The following is a 26358-nucleotide window of genomic DNA, read 5'->3' as shown; positions in this document are numbered from 1 at the left end:
AAAAAAACCACACAGAGTCAGGCACAGAGGCTCATGCACTTTAGATGGCCGAGGCGGGCAGATCACTTGAACTCAGAAGTTCAAGACCAGCCTGGATAACATAGTGAAACCCCATTTCTACAAAAATAAAAATAAAAAATTAGCCAGGTATGGTGGCGTGTGCCTGTAGTCCCAGCTACTTGGGAGGCTGAGGTGGGAGGACGGCTTAAGCCCTGGAGGCAGAGGTTGCAGTGAGCTGAGATTGCACCACTGCACTCCAGCCTGGGTGACAGAGCCAGACACTGTCTCCAAAGCCAATCAACAGGCTGGGCGCGGTGGTTCACACATGTAATCCTAGCACTTTGGGAGGCCGAGGCAGACAGATCACCTGAGGTCAGGAGTTCGAGACCAGCCTGGCCAACATGGTGAAACCCTGTCTCTACTAAAAATACAAAACTTAGCTGGACGTGGTGGTAGGCACCTGAATCCTAGCTACTTAGGAGGCAGAGGCAGGGAGACTGAACCTGGGAGGTGGAGGTTGCAGTGAGCCGAGTTCAAACTACTGTCCTCCAGCCTGGGCGACAGAGCAAGACTCTTTCTCAAAAAAAAAAAAAAAGAAAAAGAAAAAGAAAAAGAAAAAGAAAAAGAAAAAAAAAATTGAATTTGTGATTGAAAACCAGGCATGGTGGGAGGATTGCTTGAGCCCAGGATTTCAAGACCAGCCTTCTCTACAAAAAAAAAAAAAAAAAAAAAAAAAAAAAAAAACCCTTCTCTACAAAAAAAATCCAACCAAACCAAACAAAAAACCTTCCCACGAAGAAAAGTCTAGATCCAAAGGGCTCCACTGGTGAATTATATTCAACATTTAAAGAAGATAAGACCATCCCTAAGCAAACTCCTTCAGAAAAGAGGTAATTCCAACCTTATTTTATGAGGCCAGTATTACCCTGATACTAAAATCAGATAGTCATTACAAGAAAAGAAAATTATAGACCAATCTCTCTTATAATTAACAAAAAAAATCATTAACAGAACACTAGAAAATCAAACCTAGAAATACATATACATCATGATTAGGTAGGGTTTATTCCTGAAATACAAGGTTGGATGAGCATTCAAATAATTTATTATGTTAATAAAATAAGGGAGAAAAGCCATATTTGATCATCTCAATATATCCGGAAAAAAAATCTGAAAATTTTGGCTGGGCACAGTGGCTCATGCCACATTCAGTGCTTTGCGAGGCTGAGCCAGGAGGATCACCAGAGGCCTGGAGTTACAAGACCAGTCTGGGCAACATAGTGAGATCTCATCTCTACTAAAGAAAATACAATTCAAAAAGGGGGAAAAAATCTGAAAAATTCACCTACCCACAACAAACTTTCAAGAACCTAAGAACAGATGGAAACTTCTTCAACCTGATAAAGACCGTCTCTGAAAAACCTACAACTAATATATATTTAATGATGAAATACAGAATCCTTTCTGCTGTCACTGGGAAGAAGGTAAGGATGTGCACTCTTAGCACTTCTATTCAGAACTGTTTTAGTGAGTGCAAAAAGACACAATAAAAAAAAAAAAAATCCAGATTGGAAAGAAAGAATTATATTCACAGGTGATGTGATTGTGTAAGTGAAAAGTCCTAAAGCATTCCCCAAAAAAAGCTACATAAAATAGGGGTAATATTAACAAAAGATATGCAGGACATGTATAGTAAAAACAACAAAACGAAGATTAAAGAAGACTTAAATAGAGACATTAAAAACATTATTAGATTGGTAGACTCAATACGGTCGAGATTTTCCATGTCTCCAAACTGACCTCAAGATTCAATGCAATCCCAATTAAAATCCCAGCAGGGTATCTTTTTGTAGTAACTGACAAACTGACACTAAAATTTAATGAAAATGCAAAAGACAGAGAATAGCAATAACAATTCAAAAAATACCCAATTTGGAGGACTTATGCTCCTTGATTTCAAGATTTACTATGGATAGAGCTACAGTAATTCAAACAGAGTGGTATTCAAGAAAGGAGAGAAATACCAACAATGAATCAGAATAGAGTCCAAAAACAGACATATACATACAGATTATATAACAAGCATTTAATCAGAGTCTCAAAAGGATGGACTGAGAGAAAACAAAATGGGCAAGGATTTTGTAGAAGTGAAGTAACAGAGCCTACAAGTTTCCCAAGTCCAACGACTTCCAAGTAGAATAAAAAGAAACTAACATCTAAATATATCACACTAGACTGGACATGGTGGCTCATGCCTGTAATCGCAACATTTTGGGAGGCTGAAGCAGGAGGATTGCTTGAGGCCAGGAGTTTGAGACTAGCCTGGGCAACACAATGAGACCCTATCACTGTAAAAAAAAAAAAATAAAGAAAACAAATATGTCATCCTAAAACTGCAGAAATCAAAGACAAAGAGAAGCCTTAAATACAAAGAAAAAAGAATGAATTATCATGAAAAAAGACAAAAGTAGGACTGTTAGCCTACTTCTCGTCAGCTACAACATAAGTCAGAAGACAGTAGAAGGCTGTCTTCCAAGTGCAAAAATTGCCTAACTAGAATACTAAATCCAGCAGAAATATTGTTAAAGACTAAGATGCATTAGTTGAAACAGACTGTCAGAATCAATAATAAAATCCCACAATATGCCGCTATGTTGTCAATTTGATACATTTTGTAGGTTCACTACTTTTAGAGTTTACTTTTTGTTTAGATATAAACTTATTTTTGAACATGTAAAACATTTACATGGGTTCAAAAGTAAAAAACTGTATTAAATAAGTATAGCAAATTTCTCTTCCATCTTTATCACTCAAATCCATTTGCCCTACTTCACCTTCCCTATAAATAATCATTTTTATTAAGCCGTGTTTTCTGGTATCTGGGTGTTTTTTTCCCTTTTTCCTAGAAGTTCTTCTTGCAAAAAACACTGTACTGCAACTTTTTGTTGTTGTTGTTGTTGTTGTTGTTTTCACTTAACAATATATCCTGGTGATCACTCCAAAACAGTAAATACAGATCTACCTGCATTCTTTTTCCCCCCACATTGTATGTACCTCAGTCTTTTTTACAGCTTATTTTCCATCTTCTGCTATTACAATGATGACTCAATGAATAACTCTGTCTACATGTCACTTTACTAGTGGCAGATGTACCCTTAAAATAAATTCTTAGAAGTGGGTTTGTGGGTCAAAGGATAAAAGAACCTGCAATTTTGTTAGAAACAACCAAATGCACTTATTGGAAATGTATAACAATATCCAGTTTCTCAAAGTATCAAATAGAGTACGTTAACAAACATTTGGATTTTTGCCTGATAGGTGAAAAACAGCTATATTGGTATAGTTGTAGTTGACACACTCCTTATTGTAAGGTTTAACTTCTTTCTTTTTGTTGTTGTTTCTTCTTTTTTTCTTTTTTAAAATACAGATGGGGTCTTGCTATGTTGCCCAGGCTGGTTTTGAACTCTTGCCATCAAGTGGTCCTCCTGCCTCAACCTCCCAAAGTGCTGGGATTACAGGCGCGAGTCACCACTCATATTAATCATAGAAGTAATTCCAGATTAAGAGAAACATGGCCAGGTGTGGTGGCTCACGCCTGTAATCCTAATACTTTGGGAGGCCAAGGCGGGAGGGTCACTAGAGGACAGCCTGGGCAACATAGTGAGACCCTGTCTCTATTTAAAAAATAATAACACCAGGCTTGGTGGCTCACGTCTATAATCCCAGCACTTTGGGAGGTGGAGGCGGGCAGATTACCTGAGGTCAGGAGTTTGAGACCAGACTGGCCAACATGGTGAAGCCTTGTCTCTACTAAAAGTACAAAAAAAACTAGCCGGGCGAGGTGGCGGGCGCCTGTAGTCCCAGCTACTCGGGAGGCTGAGGTTGGAGAATGGCGTAAACCCAGGAGGCAGAGCTTGTAGTGAGCCGAGTTCGTGCCACTGCACCCCAGCCTGGGTGACAGAGCAAAGACTCCGTCTCAAAAAAAAAAAAAAAAAAAAAAAAAAAAAAAAAAAATAATAATAATAATAATAATAATAAACAGATATAAAGGGCATTTTTAGGAAAAGGGGAAAAATGGAAGATGGACTTGTATTAGACTACTGGGAAATAATGCCTATTTTAGACAGCTGTGATAAGGTTATTGGTATTATCAACGTGACTGTCTTATCTTTGGTAAGAGACTGGCGTGCATAAACCAGCTACCATGACCCATTCCATAGTCCTGCTGCAACATGGGGACAGTATTCTTAAAGTGGCTCACTGTTGCTATAGTGAACAGTAAAGACTTTGTGCTCTAAAATTTTGGGGTGTGATTTAATTGGTATGGCAGTTCCCTGAGGATCAGCAGAGACGGTTGGCTACATGTGACCCCCTTAGGCTTAGGGCGGCTTCTCTGGTGACATTTGTCAGAACATTTAAAAAGGAATGCACACTATTTTTTAAAAATCTAGACATTTTAAAATATCCGAGAGGCTGCAAGCAGATACAGAGATAATGGGACAGAAACTTCAGTAACACATATAACAAGGAACAAAGACTTGACAAAAATTGCTTGGAAAAGTCACTATGCTAATAGACAACTTTAGACCTCAACAAACAACAAAATAAATCCCTGAGTAGAAGGAGAATCTGTTTTCCAGAGTTACCACCACATTATAATACTTAAATTGTTTGGTTCTCAACAAACAAATTATAAATCATAGAAAGCACATAACTGGTTTATAAGAAAAAAATAATTTGACAGAAAACTATCCCTGGGACAGCCCAGACAGTAAAACTACTAGTCAAAGATGTTAAATCAACTGTCTCAAATATGCTCAATGATGTAAAAGAAACTATGCTCAAAGAGCTAAAGCATATCAGAAGAGTGTATGAACAAAAGGGAATGTCAGTAAAGAGACACACATTACAGAAAAGAACCAAAAAGAAATTCTGAAGCTGAAAAGCCTAAGAGCTAAATGAAAAATTCATACAGCAGTGCAATGGTAGATTTAAGCAGGCAGAAGAATCAGCAAACTTGAAGATAAAAAAATTGAAATTATCCAGTCTGAAGATTAAAATGAAAGAAATAAAGAAAAAATTAACAGCACCTAAGGCACCTATGGAAAACCATTGAAACAAGTCCTAGAAGAGAAAGAGGCAAACGACATATGGAATAATTAATACCCAAAAACTTCCTAAATTTGATGAAGAACATGAATCCATGCATGCAAGATGCTCAATAAGCTCCAAGCAGGATAAACTCAGATATTGTTACTGTGGTAACTTTAGAACTGTAATTTTCCAACTTGTAAGGGATGGCTTATTTTTGCTTCTTGATGGCTGGCACAGTCCATTTGAGACTTTCCCCAAACTATTCTGCAAGAGCAGTAGCCTCTCCCTTCATCAAGCACTCCCCTGGCTCCACAGACTGAAAGTTGATTCTGGTCATTTTTTCCAGCTTACTGGTTGTTTCAATGTTAAGGATTAACTCCTAGAGATTCCTACTCTGCTACTTTGCAGGATGTCCCCTTCACCAAAATTAAAACTACAGTACATCAAAGGACATTATCAAGAGGATAAAAAGACAATCCAAAGAATGGGAGAAAATATTTGCAAATCATGTATCTTGTAAGTGCTTAGTATCCAGAATATATAAACTTTTACAACAAAAATTCAAAAATAGGTAAAGAACTTGAATAGACATTTCTTTTCTTTGAGACAGAGTCTTATCCTGTTGCCCAGGCTGGAGACCAGTGATACAATCACAGCTCACTGCAGCCTCTACCTCCTGGGCTCAAGTGTTCCTCCTGCCTCAGCCTCCTGAGTAGCTGGGACTACAGGCACATACCACCATGCCTGGCTAAATTTTTTTACTTTTATTTTTGTAGAGATAGGGTCTCCCTATGTTGCTCAGTCTGGTCTTGAACTCCTGGGCTCAAGTGATCCTTCCACCTCAGACTCCCAAATAGCTGGGATTCTAAGTGTTGAGCCACTGTGCCTATCCGACATTTCTCCAAAGAAGATAAAAAAAAAAACAGTAACCAACAAGCACATGAAACGATTTTCAACATCATTTGGGAAATGCAAATCAAAACCACAATGAGATTTATCACTTCACACCCACTGGGGATGGCTTTCATCCAAAAAATTAAAGGAAAAATAAATGTTATCCAGGATGTGGAGAAATTAGAACTCTTGTGCATTGCTGACACGATGCAAAATGGTGGAGCTGCTATGGTAAACAGTTTGGTAGTGTACCAAAAAGCTAACAGTCATTCTACTCCTACACACCCAAAAAGAACTGAAAACAGGGACTAACAGATACTTGGACATCAACGTTCATAGCAGTATTATTCATAAGAGCTAAAGAGTGGACAGCCTAAATATTCACTAAAAGACCAATGTGTAAATCAAATGTGCTATACCCTTACAATGGAGTATTACTTACCCATAAGTGAAATCTGATATACGTGCTACATTATAGATAAAACTTGAAAACGTTATGCTAAAGGAAATTGGTCAGACCAGAAAAGGACAAATACTGTATAATTCTATTTGTATGAGGTTCTAGAACAGGAAAACTCACAAGGACAGAAGGAAAGAGGAGCAGCACGATAGCGACTGTCAAGAACAAGTGCCTTACAAAAGGCAGCAAAGGCAGCCAAGAAGGTATTTGATCCATTTTCTTAGAAAGATTGTTATGATGTGAAAACTCCTGCTATGTCCAAGAAATATCGGAAAGACACTAGTTATCAGAACTCAAGGAACAAAAATTGCATCTGACAGTCTCAAGGGTTATGTGTTTGAAGTGAGTCTTGACTTGCAGAATGATGAAGTTGCATTTAGAAAATTCAAGTTGATTACCAAAAATGTTCAGGCCAAAAGCTGCCTGATTTAACTTCCATGGCATGGGTCTTACTCCGTGACAAAATGTGTTCCATGGTCAAAAAATGGCAGACCATGATTGAAGCTCATGTTGACATCAAGACTACTACTGATGATTATTTGTTTCATCTGTTCTGTGTTGGTTTTATGAAAAAACCAACAATCAGATACCGAAGATCTCTTATGCTCTGCACCAACAGGTCTGCCAAATCCAGAAGAAGATACTGGAAATCATGACCTAAGAGGTACAAATGACGTGAAAGATGTGGTCAATACATTGATTCCGGATAGCACTGGAAAAGACACAGAAAAGGCTTGCCAATCTATTTATCCTCTCCAAGATGTCTTCAGTAGAAAAGTAAAAATGCTGAAGAACCCCAGGTTTGAATTGTAAAAACTCATGGAGCTTCACAGTGAAGGTAGCAGTTCCGGAAAAGCCACTGGGGATGAGACACATGCTAAAGTTGAATGAGCTGATGGATATGAACCACAGTCTAATAATCTGTTTTCTAATTGTGGCAAATAAAAAGTTCTATTTGTGAAAGTAGAAAAGAGGTTACAAGTGGCTAGGAGGAAGGGGCAATAGGGAGGAATTCTTGCTTAATGGGTAAAGAAGTTCTGCTCAAAAAAGCTGAAAATTCTAAGAATCAGAGCGCCTCTTCTCCTCCAAAAGATCGCAGCTCCTCACCAGCAACAGAACAAAGCTGGACGGAGAATGACTTTGACAAGTTGACAGAAGTAGGCTTCAGAAGGTCGGTAATAACAAACTTCTCCGAGCTAAAGGAGGATGTTCGAACCCATCGCAAGGAAGCTAAAAACCTTGAAAAAAGATTAGATGAATGGCTAACTAGAATAAACAGTGTAGAGAAGACCTTCAATGACCTGATGGAGCTGAAAACCACGGCACGAGAACTACGTGATGCATGCACAAGCTTCAGTAGCTGATTCGATCAAGTGGAAGAAAGGGTATCAGTGATGGATGATCAAATTAATGAAATGAAACGAGAAGAGAAATTTAGAGAAAAAAGTAAAAAGAAACGAACAAAGCCTCCAAGAAACATGCGACTATGTGAAAAGACCAAATCTACGTTTGACTGGTGTACCTGAAAGTGACGGGGAGAATGGAACTAAGCTGGAAAACACTCTTCAGGATATTATCCAGTAGAACTTCCCCAACCTAACAAGGCAGGCCAACATTCAAATTCAGGAAATACAGAGAACACCACAAAGATACTCCTCGAGAAGAGCAACCCCAAGACACATAATTATCAGATTCACCAAGGTTGAAATGAAGGAAAAAAATGTTAAGGACAGCCAGAGAAAAAGGTCAGGTTACCCACAAAGGGAACCCCATCAGACTAACAGCGGATCTCTTGGCAGAAACTCTATAAGCCAGAAGAGAGTGGGGGCCAATATTCAACACTCTTAAAGAAAAGAATTTTCAACCCAGAATTTCATATCCAGTCAAACTAAGCTTCATAGGTGAAGGAGAAATAAAATCCCTTACAAACAAGCAAATGCTGAGAGATTTTGTCACCACCAGGCCTGCCTTACAAGAGCTCCTAAAGAAAGCACTAAACATGGAAAGGAACAACCAGTACCAGCCACTGCAAAAACATGCCAAATTCTAATGACCATTGATGCTAGGAAGAAACTGCATCAACTAACGGGCAAAATAACCAGCTAACATCATAATGACAGGATCAAATTCACACATAACAATATTAACCTTAAATGTAAATGGGCTAAATGCCCCAATTAAAAGACACAGACAAGCAAATTGGATAAAGAGTCAAGACCCATCAGTGTGCTATAATCAGGAGACCCATCTCACAAGCAGAGACACACATAGGCTCAAAATAAAGGGATGGAGGAAGATCCACCAAGCAAATAGAAAGCAAAAAAAAGCAGGGGTTGCAATCCTAGTCTCTGATTAAACAGACTTTAAACCAACAAAGATCAAAAGAGAAGAAGGTCATTACATAATGGTAAAGGGATCAATTCAACAAGAAGAGCTAACTATGCTAAATATATATGCACCCAATACAGGAGCACCCAGATTCACAAAGCAAGTCCATAGAGACCTACAAAGAAACTTAGACTCCCACACAATAATAAAGGGAGAATTTAACACTCCACTGTCAATATTAGACAGATCAATGAGACAGAAGGTTAACAAGCATATCCAAGACCTCAGCTCTGCACCAAGCAGACCTAATAGACATCTACAGAACTCTCCACCCCAAATCAACAGAATATACATTCTTCTCAGTACCACATCACACTTATTCCAAAATTGACCACATAGTTGGAAGTAAAGCACTCCTCAGCAAATGTAAAAGAACAGAAATCACAACAAACTGTCTCTCAGACCACAGTGCAATCAAACTAGAACTCAGGATTAAGAAACTCACTCAAAACCACACAACTACATGGAAACTGAAAAACCTGCTCCTGAATGACTACTGGGTACATAACGAAATGAAGGCAGAAATAAAGATGTTCTTTGAAACCATTGAGAACAAAGACACAACGTACCAGAATCTCTGGGACACATTTAAAGCAGTGTGTACAGGGAAATTTATAGCACTAAATGCCCACAAGAGAAAGCAGGAAAGACCTAAAATCAACACCCTAACATCACAATTAAAGGAACTAGAGAAGCAAGAGCAAACAAATTCAAAAGCTAGCAGAAGGCAAGAAATAACTAAGATCAGAGCAGAACTGAAGGAGACAGAGACACAAAAAACCCTTCAAAAAAAAAAAAAAATCAAAGAATCCAGGAGCTGGTTTTTTGAAAAGATCAACAAAATAGACCGCTAGCAAGACTAACAAGAAAAGAGAGAAGAATCAAATAGATGCAATAAAAAAATGATAAAGCGGATATCACCACTGATCCCACAGAAATACAAACTACTATCAGGGAATACTATAAACACCTCTAAGCAAACAAGCTAGAAAATCTAGAAGAAATGAATAAATTCCTGGACACATACACCCTCCCGAGACTAAACCAGGAAGAAGTTGAATCCCTGAATAGACCAATAACAGGCTCTTAAGTTGAGGCAATAATTAATAGCCTACCAACCAAAAAAAGTCCAGGACCAGATGGATTCACAGCCAAATTTTACCAGAGGTACAAAAAGGAGCTGGTACCATTGCATCTGAAACTATTCCAATCAATAGAAAAAGAGGGAATCCTCCCTAACTCATTTTATAAGGCCAGCATCATACTGATACTAAAGCCTGGCAGAGACACAGCAAAAAAAGAGAATTTTAGACCAATATCCCTGATGAACATCAATGCGAAAATCCTCAATAAAATACTGGCAAACTGAATCCAGCAGCACATCAAAAAGCTTATCCACCAAGATCAAGTCGGCTTCATCCCTCGGATGCAAGGCTGGTTCAACATATGCATACCGATAAACGTAATCCATCACATAAACAGAACCAAAGACAAAAACCACATGATTATCTTAATAGATGCAGAAAAGGCATTTGACAAAATTCAACAGTCCTTCATGCTAAAAACTCTCAATAAACTAGGTATTGATGGAATGTATCTCAAAATAACAAATGATGGAATGTATCTATTTATGACAAACCCACAGCCAATATCATACTGAATGGGCAAAAACTGGAAGCATTCCCTTTGAAAACTGGCACAAGACAGGGATGCCCCCTCTCACCACTCCTATTCAACATAGTGTTGGAAGTTCTGGCCACGGCAATCAGGGAAGAGAAAGAAATAAAGGGTATTCAATTAGGAAAAGAGGAAGTCAAATTGTCCCTGTTTGCAGATGACATGATTGTATACTTAGAAAACTCCATCGTCTCAGCCCCAAATCTCTTTAAACTGATAAGCAACTTCAGCAAAGTCTCAGGATACAAAATCAATGTGCAAAAATCACAAGCATTCCTATACACCAATAACAGACAGAGCGCCAAATCATGAGTGAACTCCCATTCACAACTGCTTCAAAGAGAATAAAATACCTAGGAATCCAACTTAAAAGGGATATGAAGGACCTCTTCAAGGAGAACTACAAACCAGTGCTCAATGAAACAAAAGAGGACACAAACAAATGGAAGAACATTCCATGCTCATGGATAGGAAGAATCAATATTGTGAAAATGGCCATACTGCCCAAGGTAATTTATAGATTCAATGCCATCCCCATCAAGTTACCAATGACTTTCTTCATAGAACTGGAAAAAACTACTTTAAAGTTCATATGGAACCAAAAAAGAGCCTGCATTGACAAGACAATCCTAAGCAAAAAGAACAAAGCTGGAGACATCACACTACCTGACTTCAAACTATACTACTACAAGGCTACGGTAACCAAAACAGCATGGTACTGGTACCAAAACAGAGATATAGACCAGTGGAACAGAACAGAGGCCTCAGAAATAACATTACACATCTACAACCATCTGATCTTTGACAAACCTGACAAAAACAAGAAATGGGGAAAGGATTCCCTATTCAATAAACAGTGCTGGAAAACTGGCTAGCCATACATAGAAAGCTGAAACTCGATCCCTTCCTTATACCTTACACAAAAATTAATTCAAGATGGATTACAGACTTAAATCTTAGACCTAAAACTGTAAATACCCTAGAAGAAAACCTAGGCAATACCATTCAGGACAAAGACATGGGCAAGGACTTCATGACTAAAACACCAAAAGCAATGGCAACAAAAGCCAAAATAGACAAATGGGATCTAATTAAACTAAAGAACTTCTGCTCAGCAAAAGAAACTGCCATCAGAGTGAACAGGCAACCTACAGAATGGGAGAAAATTTTTGCAATCTACCCATCTGACAAAGGGCTAATATCCAGAATCTACAAAGAACTTAAATTTACAAGAAAAAAATCAAACCCCATCAAAAAGTGGGCAAAGGATATGAACAGACACTTTTCAAAAGAAAACATTTATGCAGCCAACAGACACATGAAAAATGTTCATTGTCACTGGTCATCAAAGAAATACAAATCAAAACCACAATGAGATACCATCTCACACCGGTTAGAATGACGATCATTAAAAAGTCAGGAAACAACAGGTGCTGGAGAGGATGTAGAGAAACAGGAACGCTTTTACACTGTGGGTGGGAGTGTAAACTAGTTCAACCATTGTGGAAGACAGTGTGGAGATTCCTCAAGGATCTAGAACTAGAAATACCATTTGACCCAGTCATCCCATTACTGGGTATATACCCAAAGGAGTATAAATCACGCTACCATAAAGACACACACACACGTATGTTTATTGTGGCACTATTCACAATAGCAAAGACTTGGAACCAACCCAAATGTCCATCAATGATAGACTGGATTAAGAAAATGTGGCACATATACACCATGGAATACTTTGCAGCCATTAAAAAAAGGATGAGTTCATGTCCTTTGTAGGGACATGGATGAAGCTGGAAACCTTAATTCTGAGTAAAAAACCACAAGGACAGAAAACCAAACACCCCATGTTCTCACTCATAGGTGGGAACTGATCAATGAGAACACCTGGACACAGGGCGGGGAACATCACACACCGGAGCCTGTCGTGGGATGAGGAGATGGGGGAGGGATAGCATTAAGAGAAATACCTAATATAAATGACAAGTTAATGGGTGCAGCAAACCAACATGACGCATGTATACATAAGTAACAAACCTGCACATTGTAAAGTATAATTTAAAAAAAAAAAAAAGTAGTTCTGCTCAGGATGATGAAAAAGTTCTGGAAACAGTAGTGAAAGTTACAGAACACTATGAATGTACTTAATACCACAGAATTATATATTTCAATATGATTAAAGTAGTACATTTTATGTTATATTTTACTGTAAAAAAAAAAGTACTCAAAACTTTGACAAGGCATAGTAAAATATACCCAAATAGAAGAAAATTAATAAAATGAAATAGAACTATTAATGTATTTTTTCAAAGAAACCAGTAAAATTGAAAATCCATATTGAGGAAAGAGAAAGAAATAGGGAAGACCTATAAAATCAGCACCAGAAATGAAAAAGAAAATTTCATAACTTTAGATGATACAAAGAATTATCAAGGTTAGTATCAACTAACTGTATCAATAAAATTGAAAATTTATATAAAATGTACAAATTCCTAGAAAAAAAAGAAACTGTCTACCATAGTCTCTCAAGTAGAAGAGTCCTGTAGATAAACCTTTAAGAAAACTGAATCCAGAGTTAAAATCTTCCCACAAAGAAAGGCCCAGTCCCTGACTGCTACCATATATTCAAGAAATACTTTAATTTCAATCTTACACAAATTCCTTCAGAGAAATGAAGTAAGTAGCACACTGTAATCCATTTTATGGAGTTCGCCTAACTCTACAAGAAAACTCATAAGGGAAGTATTACGAAGAAAAACCACAGGCTAAGGTAATTCATAAACATAAAAGCAATAAACAAAGTATTAGCAAACCAAATCCTACAGCACTAAGTAGACTTCTGCCTAGGAAAGTAAGGTTATTTTCTATTAGAAAATCAATTCTTAGAACTCACCACCTAACAGATTAAAGGAAAAATTATGCTTTCACTAGATACAGAAGAAAAAGTATATTTAAAAGAAAAATCTAAGGCCGGGTGTGGTGGCTCATGCCTATAATCCCAGTACTCTGAGGGTAGGAGTTCCAGACCAGTCTGACCAACATGGTGAAACCCCATCTCTACTAAAAACACAAAATTAGCCAGGCGTGGTGGCGCATGCCTGTAATCCCAGCTACTTGGGAGGCTGAGGCAGGAGAATCACTTGAACCCGGGAGGCGGAGGCTGCAGTGAGATGAGATCACGCCACTGCACTCCAGCCTGGGCAACAAGAGCGAAACTCCATCTCCAAAAAAAAAAAAAAAATCTATGATAAAAAAGACACACACACACACACACACACACACACACACACACACACGCCTCTGTGAATATTAGGAAATAAATGGGGAGGTATATGGCCTAGAATTGAGGTTCAATATTAGGTACTACCTTGATTCTGGCAAAATTGGGAGGACCTTGAACAGCCTAACCACAAGTTCTCCTTCCCACTCTACTTTCACAGATAGGGTCCCTTAACCAAATACTCTTTATCAAAGCAACCAGGCACAATTTCTGCTTATGCTTAAATATTGAGTTTCAGTTCCTTGCCAGCCTATAGAGTTATTCAAACAAGCCAGGGGCACCCCTGATTTCATGATAATACATAAAAAGGCTGCCTCCTAAAGTCCCTGTTTGTTCACTCCATCCCAAGTGCAACCATCATGTGGCCCCCCTGGCAATGTAGTGTCCTCCCCAGGGCTATATAAGTCTATGTGACTAATAAACTGTTGTCAATTTCATCTGTCCAGTGTCAGATGTTATGTACTGGGCCAACCTCATAACCCTAGGGCAGGAATCCCTCCCTCACCAATGGGAGTATCTATACACTTATAAAAGATCTACATAATATCCTACAGCAAACTTCCTATTTAATGGTGTAATGTTGAAGCTTCCTTTCTGAGATCAGGAATAAGATAAAGATATCCACTGGCTTGATTTTTATTCACCAATGGAGAGTTCAGGCAGCATGATAAAGCAAGAAAAATAAAAGGCATAAAGATTGGAAATAATAAACATTGTCATTATTCACAGATGATAGTATTAGATACAAAAGAAGCCAAACAAAGCTACAGAGAAGTTACTAGAATTAGAAAGATTTAACAAGGTTATTGGAAAAAAAAACTTTTTAAACACATTTGGGGCCGGGCACAGAAGCTAATGCCTAGGATCCCAGCACTTTGGGAGACCAAGAGGAGTGTAGGGATTTGAGGCCAGAGGAGTATAGGGATTTGAGACCAGCCTGGGCAACAAAGTGAGACCCCCCCCCACCTCTACAAAAATATGCAAAAATTAGCTGAGCATAGTGGTACATGCCTGTAGTCCCAGCTACTCGAGAGGATGAGGTGGGAAGATGACTTGAGCCCAGGAGGTTGAGGCTGCAGTGAGCCATGATTGTGTCACTGTACTTCAGCCTGTATGACAGAGTGAGACCATGGCTCAAAAAAACAAAAACAAATTAAGATATAAAACATATTCAGGCCAGGCATGGTGGCCAAAAGCTCTCAGCATTTTGGGAGGCCAAAGTGAAAGGATCGCTTAAGTCCAGGAGTTTAAGACCCACCTGGGCAACATAGTGAGACACCATTGCTACAAAAAATAATAAAAAGGAAAAAACCCCCACACATTTGTATTTATATTTACCAGGAACAAAAAGGTAGAATGAAGTTAAAATGGAGTATTATTTACAGTAGCATCATAACCTATCGAGTACCTAGAAAAACTTTAAGAGAAGACATACAAAATCCCAACGGGAATAATTATACTTAAGTCACTGAAGAAAGCATAAGATCCTTTTGTGGTTCATAAGCATGATGATCAGGTTTTCAGGCACATGTGTGCAATGTGCCTCCTTCAAACTTTGTTAGGATGCTAGCACGCTACCCATCTGACTTAAAGGAAAAAAATTAAGAAGCATAATAATATTCTCCCCAAACTGATTTATCAATTTCTCATAATCCCAATTAATAGCCTATCAAGTTTTTTGTGAAACCTGATACGTGGATTCTTATGGATGGGATAATTCAACTAGCTAAAAAATAGTTAGAAGATGCCTCCAAAAAATAATTACAGGTATTGGTGAGGGGTTACATAAGGACTTGCTTTGCCAGCTATCAAAAACTATTGTAAAGAGAATGTGGGCCAGGCAGAGGTTCATGCCTATAATCCCAAGACCAACCGAGACAGGAGGACAGCTTAAGGTCAGGAGTATAAGACCAAATTGGGTAACATAGCAAGACCCTTTCTCTAAAAGGAAAAAAAAAGTGTGGCCCTAGTGCAGGTAGTAACAAATATATCAACAGATCAAAACTGCCTGAGAAAGAGAAATCAGACTGCTAAGAAAGAAACAGACTCACGCATACATAATTTATAAGCACGGCGGTGTAGAGCACTGGGAAAAGAATGGTACTATTTTCCACTAATGGGGCTTGGACAGCAGGTAAAAAGTGAAACTGGACTGCAACCTCACCATACATACAAATCAACTGCAGATGAAACGAAAACCCAAATGTGAAAGAAAAACTATAGAGCTTTTAAAAGAATTTTTTTTTTTTTTTTTTTTGGAGACAGGGTCTTGCTCTGTTACTCAGGCTGGAGTGCTGTGGTATGATCAAGGCTCACTGCAGCCCTGGGTCCTCCTGGGTCCAAGCCATCCTCCCACATTAGCCTCTCAAGTAGCTGGGATCACAGGCTTGTGCCACCATGCCTGGCTCGTTTATTTTTTTTGTTGTTGATTTATTTTTTTGAGACAAGGTCTCCCTATGTTGCCCACACTAGTCTCAAACTCCTGGGCTCAAGTGATCCTCCCACAGTACTGGGATTACAGGTGTGAGCTACCTACCGTGCCCGGCCCAGAAAGATTCTTAAAACAAGAGTACTTACCACAGAGATTCACACAATTTAAAAATTCAAATTCGAAAACTAAAGGACCCTATAAAAAAGGCAAATAGAATGGAAGAAGATAGCGAGAATATAAAATAACTCCTATTAAAATTAAAATAGCCAGACATGGTGGCACATACTTGTCATCCCAGATATTCGGGAGGCTGAGGCAGAAGGATTGCTTGAGCCCAGGAGCCTGAGACCAGCCTGGACAACACAGCAAGATCAAGTCTCATAAAAAAATAGTAATAACTTGGGAGGCCAAGGCAGGTGGATCACCTGAGGTCAGGAGTTTGAGACTAGCCTGACCAATATGGAGAAACCCCGTCCGTCTCTACTAAAAATACAAAATTAGCCAGGCGTGGAGGCTAAGGCAGGAGAATCGCTTGAACCTGGGAGTCAGAGGTTGCAGTGAGCCGAGATCGCGCCATTGCACTCCAGCCTGGGCAACAAGAGCGAAACTCTGTCTTAAAAATAACATTTTTAAAAATGAAAAACAAAAAGTTTAAATAATCCAACAAAAAGAAAAAATAGGAGAGACTCAAACAAGTGCTTCACAATAGCTGAAATCCAAATGATGGATATGAAAAGTGCTCAACCTAAGTGGTACTTAGGAAAAGCTTCTCAGATCCCAATAAGTTAACAGGAAACACCCACAAGATTGCCAAAAAATAAAAAGACTGATAATACAAAATGTTAGTGAACATCTACATCTCAGCCAACAGGAACACACATGAACTGCTGGTGGGTATATGAGAGTCGGTAAAAGTTAACTTGAGCGTTCATCTTCTCTATGATCAGGAATTCTGCTTTACGGTGTATTAAAAACAAAACAAAACAAAACACCAAAACCTCAGGACTCACATATATAAACAGCAGGAAATACAAGAATGTTAATAGCTTCATTGCTTTAAAAAGAGCAAAAGCAAGCAACATTTCCAATACACAGCAACAGAATGGAAAAATTAACTGTGGCATATTTGTGCAAAGTATTACATAGCATTAAAAGTGAATAAACTATAGCTATATGCAACAACATGATGACGCCTTCAATGTTAAATGAAGATAGGAAGAAATAAAATACACCAGCACCATTCCTTTCACACAAAGTCCCAAAACAGACAAAGCTAGGTTACAGCATTTACTATAAAGTGAATGAAGGAATTGTTAACATAAAAGTGGGGCAGGCCAAGTGCAGTGCCTCACGCCTGTAATCCCAACACTTTGGGAGACTGAGGTGGTAGGATTGCTTGAAATCAGGAGTTCAAGACCAGCCTGGGTAACACGATGAGACCTAATCACTACAAAAAATAAAATTTAAGAACTTATTCATGGCCCAGGCATGGTGGCTCACTCCTGTAATCCCAGCACTTTGGGAGGCCAAAGCAGGTGGATCACCCGAGGTCAGGAGTTCAAGACCAGCCTGGCCAACATGGCAAAACCCTGTCTCTACTAAAAATACAAAAATTAGCCGGACGTGTTGATGTGTGCCTGTAATCCCAGCTACTTGGGAGACTGAGGTTGGAGAATCGCTCAAAGTTGGGGGGTGGAAGTTGCAGTGAGCTGAGATTGCACCATTGCACTCCAGCCTGGGCAACAAGAGCAAAACTCTGTCTCAAAAACAATAAATAAAATAAAATAAAATAAAATAAAATAAAATTAAAATAAAAAATGCCAGGCGTGGTGGCACGCCTGTAATCCCAGCACTTTGTGAGGCCAAGGCAGGCAGATCACCTGAGATCAGGAGTTCGAGACCAGCCTGACCAACAGGGAGAAACCCCGTCTCTACTAAAAAATACAAAATTAGCCAGGCATGGTGACACATGACTTTTATCCCAACTATTTGGGAGGCTGAGGCAGGAGAATCGCTTGAACCTGGGAGGTGGAGATTGCAGTGAGCCGAGATCGCGACATTGCACTTCAGCCTGGGCAACAAGAGCAAAACTCCATCTCATTCAGGCATGGTTGCACACACCCATAGTCCTAGCTACTCAGGAGGCTACAGCTGGAGGATCATTTGAACCCAGGAGATAAAGGCTGCAGGGAGCCATGATTGCACCATTACACTCTGGCCTAGGCAACAAAGCAAGACCCTGTCAAAAAGAAGAAAAAGTTGGACAACCGGTTACCTTCTAAGGGAGAGGGAAGGAGTGATAAAAATATAGCAGACAAGGAACTTTTGGGGTTACTGGCAATGTGTGTTTCTTGATCTAAGTGGTGGTTGCATAATTATTCACTTAATGTGTTAATTGTACATGTATTTCCCTCACACTTTTTGAAAAGCTTAAGCATTCTAAGTTTTCAGTTCATGGTGGGGAGACCTCTTCAACAAAAATGAGAAGGCACCCTAAGAGGTAGGAAGGACAATTAGGAAGCAGCTGAAATGGTCTTAGGAAATAAAGACGGCTTGAACTAAGGAAGAAAAAAAGAAGGCAACAGATTTCTGTGATGTAGAAAGGAGAATTGATAGAATTTGTCAAGGGAAGGTTCGAGTTTTAAAAAGTCAAGGATGGAGCCTTAACTTTTAGTCTTTTTAATCCCTATTAAAATAATGAATTGGGAGGCCACTATGCTGAGATGGCCACAGCACTCAGGTTCCTACTTAAGCAAAAAGAAACCAAACTCAAGGTGAACTTAAGCTTAACTAATCAGAAACCAACTAACCTCCAGTGACTTTATGAATCAGAAACTGCCAACTAGTCTCTAACTGTCTTGATGCCAAGAACACCTTATCAAAGTTTCCCTCTCCTACCCCTTCTGTGGAGCACTGAGCCACTTGCTCAACTGATACTGCTCATTCATGAATCCCTGAGTTCTAAAATAAACAAAAACTAGCCGAGTGTGGTGGCGTGCACCTATAGTCCCAGCTGCTCAAGAGGCTGAGGTAGGAGGATCACTTCAGCCCAGGGGATAAAGTCTGAAGTAAGCTGTGTTTGCACTACTGCACTCTAGCCTGGGCCACAGAGTAAGACGGTGCCTCAAAATAAATAAATAAATAAATAAATAAATAAATAAATAAAAAGGGTTTTTGCTATGCTGCTCAGGCTGTCTTGAACTCCTAGCCTCAAGCGATCCTCCTGCCTCGGCCTCCCGGCCACAGAGTAAGACGGTGCCTCAAAATAAATAAATAAATAAATAAATAAATAAATAAATTTTAAAAAAGGGTTTTTACTATGCTGCTCAGGCTGTCTTGAACTCCTAGCCTCAAGCGATCCTCCTGCCTCGGCCTCCCGGCGTGCTGGGATTACAGGCATGAACCACCATGCCCAGACCAAAATAACTTACCCTGACCTATAATATTAATCAATATACTTCTCAGTTTCCTTTAATTATGCTAGTACATAAACCAATTTCTTTTTAAATTACAACATTCCAAGATTTATAAACCACAAGAATTACCTGTCCCGCCTTACAGTGGAAAATGTAGATAAGCCCCCATCCAAAAATCTTTCCCTCCTTATCCTCCTGACATTTATTTCTCTTAGTATTCCAACGAATTTATAATTTTAGTTGGAAATCTGATAAATGAAACAAACATGTATTTAGATATTATGAACATTTAATAACATTCACAACTGAGCTGCAGAGCATAGTACAATATTTCCTTTCTCAAGCAATTTCATTTTCGAATTATCAATTGCCTGCATTTTAAAAATCTGTTTAGTTTTTAAGTATTTATCACTAAATCAGCAGCAAACTTTCCAACAAAACTGCAAACCCTTTTCAGTATGTTCAAATATATCAGCTAATCAAAGAGTTTTACATTTGTGCCCTGAAATGTATCCTTCTCCGAAATATGAAGTCCTTTTTCCAGCTCCAAACCTTTTCAAGCTTGCTGCAAGATGCCATCCTGGAGCTTTCCTTCATCATTATCCTGGGAATTCCTATGCCTAATGATATCACCACAAGTATCTGTTTGCTTTACGTCACATGAAATCTGAATAGTTTCAAAATACCAACAAAACCACTAAAAACACAACATTGAATGCAATATAAGATTTTTTTTGTCCTTACAATATAGCATACTAGGAATGCACAATCAATATTGTGATTTTAAAATCAGTTTCAAAAGTCCTTTACTATGTAGGTAAAACTATCTGGTTGATACAGAACAATGTTCATTTGTCTTGTTTGCTGGGGAAGCCGGGAGAGTTACTTACATTTGTTTAGTTACATAAAACATTTACATAGTTCCAAAGTCAATACTGTGAACCAGTTACATTTACAGAGGTCTAATTTTCTTCTCTAATTCCTTCCCAATTTTTCTGGCCCCACTAGCAGTCATTTTTAGTTATTTATTCTTCTGTTGTTTGTTTGTTTTTTTGAGATGAAGTCTCTGTTTGTCTCCCAGGCTGGAGTGCAGTGGCCTGATCTCTGCTCACTGCAACCACTGCCTCCTGGATTCAAGGAATTCTGCTCACTGCAACCTCTGCCTCTTGGATTCAAGGGATTCTGCTCACTGCAACCTCTGTCTCCAGGGTTCAAGCGATTCTCCTGCCTCAGCCTCCCAAAGTGTAGGATTACAGGTGTGAGCCACCATGCCTGGCCTCCATTGTTTATTTGTAAATATAAGCACATATTTTCTCTTTCTCTTATTGTCATGGAGATACTGTTGCTTTAGATCCTTTTAGTGGATAGAGCTAAGAAACACACACACACAGAGAGACACAAAGGGTAGCACATAATATGCTTTCTTCTGCACCTTGATTTCTACTCAATACATCATGGAATTCACTCCACAGCAGTACACATATCTTTTTCATTCCTTTTTTATATCTGCTCAGTGATATACCATAGTTTATTCCACCAGTCATTTATTGGTGGTCATATCAATCTTTCATTATTATCAACAGTGCTACAAACAAATAACCCTGTGCACGCCTCACTTTATTCTTTTGCATTTGAATCTCTGAGATACATTCCTAGAAGTGGAAATTGCTAGGTCAATGAGGAAATGCATTTGCATTTTACTAGATATTGCCAAATTCCCTTCCAGTTTTAGCATTCTGCATTCCCACCGGCAATATAATGGATTATCTTCCTTTCCTCAGTTTCACCCAAAAAGTATAATGCCAAAGTATAATGCTGTACCTATTTGGGGGGAATTTTTTTTTTTGAGGCGGAGTCTTGCTCTGTCGCCCAGGCTGGAGTGCAGTGGCGCAATCTCATCTCACTGCAACCTCCGCCTCCCACGTTCAAGCGATTCTCCTGCCTCAGCCTCCTGAGAAGCTGGGATTACAGGCAAGCATCACCACGCCCCGGCTAATTTTTGTATTTTTAGTAGAGACAGGGTTTCACTATGTTGATCAGGCTGGTCTCGAACTCCTGACCTCATGATCCACCCGCCTTGGCCTCCCAAACTGCTGGGATTACAGGCGTGAGCCACTGCGCCTGGCCTGGGAGAAATTTTTAAGAGTTTTCTTTGTACCTTAATAATCATCTTTCATGAGCATCCCATCTGCATTAACAAAAATGTATATTCTCTTATATGCAATAGATGACCCTAAGATCTACCTTTCAGTTGTGTTATTTAGGTCCTCAATAGCCTTACTGAAGTTTTTGTCCAGTTGATCTATCTTGAACTGAGATGGATTTTAGGTCTTCTATTATTAATATGTTCTTAAGTCTTAATGACTCTTCTGAAGCTTTTTTTTTTTTTTAAATGAAAGTTGTCACGAATATCCATGTCCCCAATAACGCATCTTCATTACAGACTGCACCTTGTAGCATTGTAATGTGTCCTACCTCTTTAATGATTTCTGGCCTGAATTTTACCTTGTGTAAAATAACTATAATAACCCCTTTTATTATATTTGTCTGTCCTATCTTTGCCCAGCCTCTTAATCTTTGAGTTTTTCGATTTTGCAGATGTATCTTTTATATAAAACACAGAGTTGGGCTAGGTGCAGTGGCTCATACCTATAATTCCAACACTTTGGGATGCTGAGGCGGGTGGATCACTCGAGGCTAGGTATTCGAGACCAGCCTGGCCAACATGGCAAAACGTCATCTCTACCAAGAATACCAAAATTAGCTGGGTATGGTGCATCTCTCCTGTAGCACCAGCTGCTTGGGAGGCTGAGGCAGGAGAATCGCCTGCACCCTGGAGGTTGCAGTGAGATCACACCAGTGCACTCTAGCCATGGCAAGAGAGTAAGACTCAGTCACAAAACAGCAACAAAAGAAAACAAAACCACAAAGTTGGATTTTGCTATGTTAACCTAAAAATATTTTTTCTCTTAATAGGTCAGTTAAGCCCATTTACTAATATCACTTTATGGTCTCAAGTCTGTCATAGTGAGAATACATAATTTCACTGTATTTGTTTCTTTTGCTCTCCTTTCTGCACCCTTCCCACCACCTCCCTCGCCTTGCCAATACTTCTTTTGTTATCTAGAAAGGTTTGGGCTTTTGTCCTAATGGTTATCTTTATATAATATCCTTAAGTCCTCTCTTTGTTAGATACTGTCTTTTGATTCCCTAGTGTGAGCAACATAGAAAATTAGCTCCCTTCTTCCCCTTCACCATTCCTACACCACAACACACAGCATCTATATAAAGTAATAATATCCCTTGATGCCCTGGTTAAGTTTTATAAGGCAATCAATCAATGAGCCTATTAAACCATTTCTTGGCTGTCTGAAACTTAATTCTCTAACAGCTTCCTCAGGAAGTATTCACATAAATAATTAACCCTTATACTCTTTTTTTTTTTTTTTTTTTCCTGAGACGGAGTCTCACTCTGTTGCCCAGGCTGGAGTGCAGTGGCCGGATCTCAGCTCACTGCAAGCTCCGCCTCCCGGGTTTACGCGTTCTCCTGCCTCAGCCTCCTGAGTAGCTGAGACTACAGGCGTCAGCCACCTCGCCCGGCTAGTTTTTTTTTTTTGTATTTTTTAGTAGAGACGGGGTTTCACCGGGTTAGCCAGGATGGTCTCGATCTCCTGACCTCGTGATCCGCCCGTCTCGGCCTCCCAAAGTGCTGGGATTACAGGCTTGAGCCACCGCACCCGGCCCTTATACTCTTGAATAACTGTATTATATCTACATTCTTGGGGCGTATAACAAATACATACTACTTTGTCACCCCTTTTTTCTGTCATTAAATTTAGTTCTACAGTTAGACACAAGGATTCCCTGCAGAACATCTTCTCTATTGTTTTCCTGACATCAGATCTCTTGGCTTTAATACAGACTCAACAGCATGACATTAGTGTAAAGATAAACAAAAAGACCAATGAAACAGAAGAGAGTCCAGAAATAAATACAGACATGCATGGACAACTGATTTTCGACAAAGACAATGCAGTGGAGAAAGGACAGTCCTCTCAACAACAATGCTAGAAAAACTGCATATCCATATATAAAATGAACTTAGATTCATATCTCATACCACACACCAACATTAACTCAAAATGGATCATAGATCTAAATGTAAACCTCAAAACTATGGGACTTCCAAGAAGAAAACAGGATAAAATATCTGTGTTAGACAAAGATTTCTTAAATATGGCACAAAAGAATAATCCATAAAAGATAAACTAGATTTCACCAAAATAAGGAATTGGGGCTCCTTGGAGAGCCGGCATAGGAAAAGTATAAGATAAATCTAGAAGGCCGGGCGCAGTGGCTCAAGCCTGTAATCCCAGCACTTTGGGAGGCTGAGACGGGCGGATCACGAGGTCAGGAGATCGAGACCATCCTGGCTAACCCGGTGAAACTCCGTCTCTACTAAAAAATACAAAAAACTAGCTGGGCGAGGCGGCGGGCGCCTGTAGTCCCAGCTACTCGGGAGGCTGAGGCAGGAGAATGGCGTTAACCCGGGAGGCGGAGCTTGCAGTGAGCTGAGATCCGGCCACTGCACTCCCGCCTGGGCGACAGAGTGAGACTCCGTCTCAAAAAAAAAAAAGATAAATCTAGAAATTCTTTTTTGTCAGGAAATAAGAAAGTGCTCAACTGGGTGCTGTGGCTCATGCCTGTAATCCTAGCACTTTGGGAGGCCAAGGCAGGAGGATCGCTTGAGCTCAGAAGTTCGAGATCAGACTGAACAATGTAGGGAGACCCTGTCTCTACAATAAAAATAAAAATTTGCCAGATATGGTGGTAGATTCCTGTGGTGCCAGCTACTTGGGAGGCTGAGGTGGGAGGATAGCTCAGACCTGGAAGGTTAAGGCTGTAGTGAGCCATGATTGTCAACTTTAAGAGGTTTCTATTGTCCAAATTAGGGCAATTTGATTGTCAAAAGAAATAAAGGAATGGATATAACATACTGACTAAAATATTTCATAAGCCCATGATAGATAAATGGAAAAGAAAAGGGTTATCCACACAGTAGACTATCAACTAGTAAGCATAGAGTGACAGAAAAACCATTTCGTACTATCATAGTAATAGCTGATAAACGCAAGAATCAGCAATCTAAGTCTTCTCGGAACAGAATATTCACACAGACTCCAAAGTATCTCCTAAAAGGTTATTTGTTAATTACAAAAGGAGAGGAGGAGATATCTTTAGAGTGGAGAAATCTGGCAGTCACCACCTTAAACAAGTGATCAAGGCCAACACTAACAACAGGACAGAATGACAATCATGTGTTTCTCAATGTAAGGCACTGAAAAAGACAAATCACTGTTGCCCAAAATGATGCATCAGTCTGCATACAGTAAGTAGAGAGAAACCACACATTAATTTCAAATGAAGTTTAACATAAGGAATTATTATCATCATGTTTTTGAGACAGAGTCTTGCTCTGTTGCCCAGGCTGGAGTACAGTGGCATGATCTAGGCTAACTGCAGCCTCCGCCTCCTGGGTTCAAGCAATTCTCCTGCCTCAGTCTCCCAAGTAGCTGGGACTACAGGCACATGCCACCACGCCTAGTTAATTTTTGTAATTTTAGTAGAGATGGGGTTTCACCACGTTGGCCAGGCTGGTCTCAAACTCCTGACCTCAGGTGACCTGCCCGCCTCAGCCTCCCAAAGTGTTGGGATTATAGGCGTGAGCCAATGCACCCAGACAACATAAAGAATTATTAACCATCGTAAGGGACCATTCAGGAGAGGCTGAGGCAGGAGGACTGCTTGAGTCCAGGAGTTCAACCTAACAAAATGAGACCCTGTTTCTACTAAAAAAAAAATAAAAAATTTAAGAGCTTGTGTCAGAATGTAAACCAACCAAGATCATTTAGTTCAGCTGACATTTAGTTCAGCTGGAGGAAGGAAGCAGTACACTGGTTAACATTCTGTGGCAAGCTCCTTATCTTGTTTCAGACCCTAATAGGTTGTGGATCATGCCTTGAGTAGCACTGCCCTAAAACACCCTGCTTCAAAGAGGCACTAGATAGCACTATAAGAAGACAGACAGCTATCGCTGTTAATTCACGGTCTCTAGCAGCAAACAAGCCTCAACGCAACCTGCACTAACACTACATTTTATTGGTCAACTTCAAAACTCCCTTCTCAACCTTATTCCACTCCTGTTACCCTCTCACTCTCAGCAGATGACCTCACTTTCTATTTAAGGGAGAAATCAGTGGGGGGCTCAGAATACAGAAATTCCATCCATTTTGAGGACACACATACCTGTACTTAACACCTATTCCTACCTTCTCTCCTGTTCACAAGACAAAGTGTGTCTCCTATCCAGAGTCACTCATCTCTACTCATGCCTTACATCAATGCCTTTCTACTTTCTCAGAAGCCTCATCAAATTTTTTTTTTTTTTAGTATATTCAATAGTTCTCATGGATCCTTTCCATGTCCATTTAAATGTGTTTAAGCCTTTCCAATTTATACAAAAAAAAGAAAGAAATCTTCCTCAACTTCTTATTTTTTTTCTCCCCTTAAGTATTACCTTACCCCTTTCCTCCCCACTTCAGAGTTGCCTAACTTTCCAACCATGTCTCTTCATCTCCCTTTCATTGTTCAACCTATCTGGCTTCCAATATCTATCTCTCCACCTATATGCTTTTCCATGGTTGTTTTTTTTTTCTTT

The 26358-nt window shown here is 39.4% G+C and overlaps 1 protein-coding gene, 1 non-coding gene and 1 pseudogene across 3 annotated transcripts in view; 2 read left to right on the top strand and 1 right to left on the bottom strand.

The window, feature by feature from the left end:
* TRIM24 (tripartite motif containing 24) overlaps window positions 1–26358 on the bottom strand; it is a 123302-nt gene that overhangs the window by 85929 nt on the left and 11015 nt on the right.
* Window positions 4075–7393, top strand: LOC114676777 (small ribosomal subunit protein eS1 pseudogene; annotated as a pseudogene).
* LOC114677271 (small nucleolar RNA U13) lies at window positions 15278–15381 on the top strand. The gene has a single exon (XR_003728557.1). It is a non-coding gene; the product is annotated as a small nucleolar RNA U13 (small nucleolar RNA).

The sequence above is a fragment of the Macaca mulatta genome, chromosome 3 (genome assembly GCF_049350105.2).
Source record: "Macaca mulatta isolate MMU2019108-1 chromosome 3, T2T-MMU8v2.0, whole genome shotgun sequence".
NCBI lineage: Eukaryota > Metazoa > Chordata > Mammalia > Primates > Cercopithecidae > Macaca > Macaca mulatta.
Note: the sequence above shows the minus strand (reverse complement) of the source record. Positions and strands in the feature narration are given on the sequence as shown.